The following is a 3507-nucleotide window of genomic DNA, read 5'->3' as shown; positions in this document are numbered from 1 at the left end:
AGCCACAGGCGCCGAGCCAAAGAAGAAAATTTTGAAGCTAGCAGAGGTTGGTTAATGAGGTTTAAGGAAAGAAGCCATCTCCATATCATAAGAGTACAAGGTAAAGCAGAAAGTGTTGATGTAGAAGCTGTAGCAAGGTATCTAGAAGATCTTGCTAAGATTATTGATGAAGGTGCTACACTAAGCAACAGATTTTCAACATAGATGAAACAGCTTTATGTTGGAACCAAATGCCATTAGGACTTTCATAGTGGGAGAGGAGAAGTCAATGACTTCAGATCTTCAAAGGAAAAGTTGACTCTTTTGTTAGGGAATGATGCAGCTGGTGACCTTAAGTTGAAGCCAATACTTATTTACCAGATCCTAAGGTTGTTAAGAATCATGCTAAATCAACTATGTTTATAGCCTAGTTTTTAAATTATTTTAAGGTCCTTCCCACTGTTAAGGCCTAAGAAAAAGATTCTTTAAAGTATTGCTGCTCCTTGACAATGTATCTGGTCACCTAAGAGCTCTTATGGGGATATACAAGATTAAGTTTTTTTTTTTTTCAATGTCTGCTAACATATATCCATCTTGGATCAAGGAGTGCTTTCAATTTTCAAGTCTAATTACTTAAAAATGTATTTTTTTAAGGCTAATAGCTATAATAGATATATGGATCTTCTGATGGATCCAAGCAAAGTAAATTGAAAAACTTTTGGAAGAATTCACCTTTTTAAATACCATTAAGAGTGCTCATTATTCACAGGAGACAATCAAAATATCAACATTGATAGGAGTTTGGTAGAAGTTTACTCTAACCCTCAGGATGACTTTGAGGGGTTCAAGATTTCAGTGGAGGAAATAACTACAGATGTGATGAAAATAGGAGAAGTAGAATTAGAAGTAGAGCCAGAAGAGGTGGATAAGGAATTACTTCTTAAGGTTGAAGAAAGGAAGTGGTTTCTTGAGGTGGAATCTACTCCTGGTTGAGATGCTGCAAACATTGTCGAAATGACAACACAAACCTAATTTATAAAGCAACAGCAAGTTTGGAAAGTCTTGACTCCAATTTTGTAAGAAGTTCTCCTTGCAGGTAAAATGCTACCAAAATCATTGCATACTATGGAAATCTTTCTTTAAAGATATCTACCTCCCAAGTAGTTGGGACTACAGGTGCCTGCCACAATGCCTGGATATTCTGTTGATGTTGTAGTTGTCATTGTTGTTTGGCTGTCCCAGGCTGGGTTCAAACCCAGCAGCCCTGGTGTATGTGGCCTGCACCCTAACCACTGAGCTATGGGTGCCAAGTCAGAAACTTTCATTTTCTTTAAAGACATTCCTTTGTACTCACAACTTGACCCACTATTTGCCACAAAAAGCCCAAATTTCAGCCTATCTTGGGTTTTGATGTGCCTGTCTCACTAAGCCTAATGGTATGTTATACCACATACCATGTGTAACTAATGAAGTTTAAGGAAAGCAGCCATTTCCATATCTTCTTTAAAGAAAGAGTTAAACTTCATTGTTGTCATATGTTAAGAAATTGCCGCAGCCACCCCAACTTTCAGCAAGCTTCACCTGATCCATCAGCAGCCATCAACATCAAAGCAAGACCTTCCACCAGCAAAAGTATGACTTGCTGAAGGCTCACAGAATTATTAGAAATTTTTAGCAATAAAGTATTATTTATTTATTTTTAGAGTTTTTTTTGTCTTAAATCCTGCTTTAAGGCATAACTTTATTTTATTATTTTTTTTATTAAATCATAGCTGTGTACATTAATGCAATTATGGGGTACAATGTGCTGGTTAAATTTTACATGTACCCTTGTAAGATGTACTGTATTATGTACATTGCTTTTTTAGATGTAAGCTGTCATACACTTATTACAGTGTAGTATGACAACTATACTGGAGTGTTATACTACAGTGTGGTATAAATCAGGTTTACACTGTAGTATAAACCTAATTTTTATATGTACTGGGAAACCAAAACATTTGTGTGCCCTGCTTTATTGCAATATTTGCTTCATTGCCATGGTCTGGAGCCATACCTGCAATATCTCTGAGATATGCTTGGGGACGTAGCAACCTTTGACTTATTTTGACTTGGAATTGGAGGAGTAGGGAAGATATAGCAAGGAAGGATCGAATTAACAGATTTCTGAGTTTCTATCACTTTAGTATTATGATGCTGCTTTTATTTTGTTCTTCAGTCATGCAAACAACAAATCTCATGTCCCCTCTGGGAATGTTGTTCTAGCAATCTCAATGGGCTTCTGATCTGAGGGCTCCTTGAAGTCTGTACCTTTTCTATTTTGGGTATCCCCAGAGCTTACACAAAGTCTGGCATGTAGCTGTGCCTCAGGAAATGTTTGCTGAATGGATGAATGAGCTGTGAGTATATGAATGCCCCATTCAGAATAGTACTGGCTTTCCCCAAAGCCGCAAAATCGGGCTTAGGGTTGGCCTGAGGCAAAACCATTAAATTGGTAAGATTTCTTCAGTCAAACAACAAATCATCTGTGGGCAGTCCCAGCCCTCCCTAACCTCTTGAGGCATGTAGTACTTCTATGTGCATCTCTGCTGCTCACGGATTGTCCAAGGACCCTTCTTCTTATCTTTCTTTATTCTTTTAGTGCACAAATTTTATTTATTTATCTATGGTTAAAAACACATTATAAAACTCACCATCTTAACCAATTGTAAGTGTACAAATAGTTCAGTAGCGTTAAGTATAGTCACATTAGTGTGAAACAGATCTCCAGAAATTTTTCATCTTGCAATTCTAAAACTCTATAGCAAGTAAACAGCTCCTCTGTTTCCTTCCCCTGAGCCCCTAGTTAACCATCATTCTATTTTCTGGCTTTGTAATTTTGACTACTTTATGTACCTTATATAAGTGGAATCATATGGCTCTTGTCATTTTGTGATTGGCTTATTTCACTGAGCAAATGTTCACTTAGCAACATAGATGTGTTCAAGGTTCGTCCATGTTGTACCATGTGACAAGAGTCCCTTCCTCTTTAAGGCTGAACGAGATTTCAGGATGTACCACATTTTTTCATCCATTCTTCTGTTGGTAGACATTGGTTTACTTCCATCATTTCGCTATTGTAATAGTAGTGGTATGAATATGGACGTGCAAAATTCTCCACAGTGATATTTCAGTAAATGATGAACTGCATATATGACAGTGGTCCTATGAGATTATAATACTATATTTTTATTGTATATCTTTAAGTTTGAGATAGATTTAGATACACAAATTCTTACCATGGTGTTACAATTGCCCATGGTATTCAGCACAGTAACGTGTTGTAGCTTGCGTTTACAGCCTGGGAGCAATAGGATATACCATGTAGCCTAGGTGTGTAGTAGGCTATACCATCTAGGTTTGTGTAAGGATAGTGCACTCTGTCATGTTAGCTTAACAATGAAATAATGATGCATTTCTCAGAAATACTCCTTTAGGTAAGTGAACTCTTGAAGATCTTGCTCCTAGATGATATGTTAGTTCTATTTT

The sequence above is a fragment of the Otolemur garnettii genome, unplaced genomic scaffold (genome assembly GCF_000181295.1).
Source record: "Otolemur garnettii isolate 467f Iridium unplaced genomic scaffold, OtoGar3 scaffold00063, whole genome shotgun sequence".
Taxonomy (NCBI): domain Eukaryota; kingdom Metazoa; phylum Chordata; class Mammalia; order Primates; family Galagidae; genus Otolemur; species Otolemur garnettii.
Note: the sequence above shows the minus strand (reverse complement) of the source record.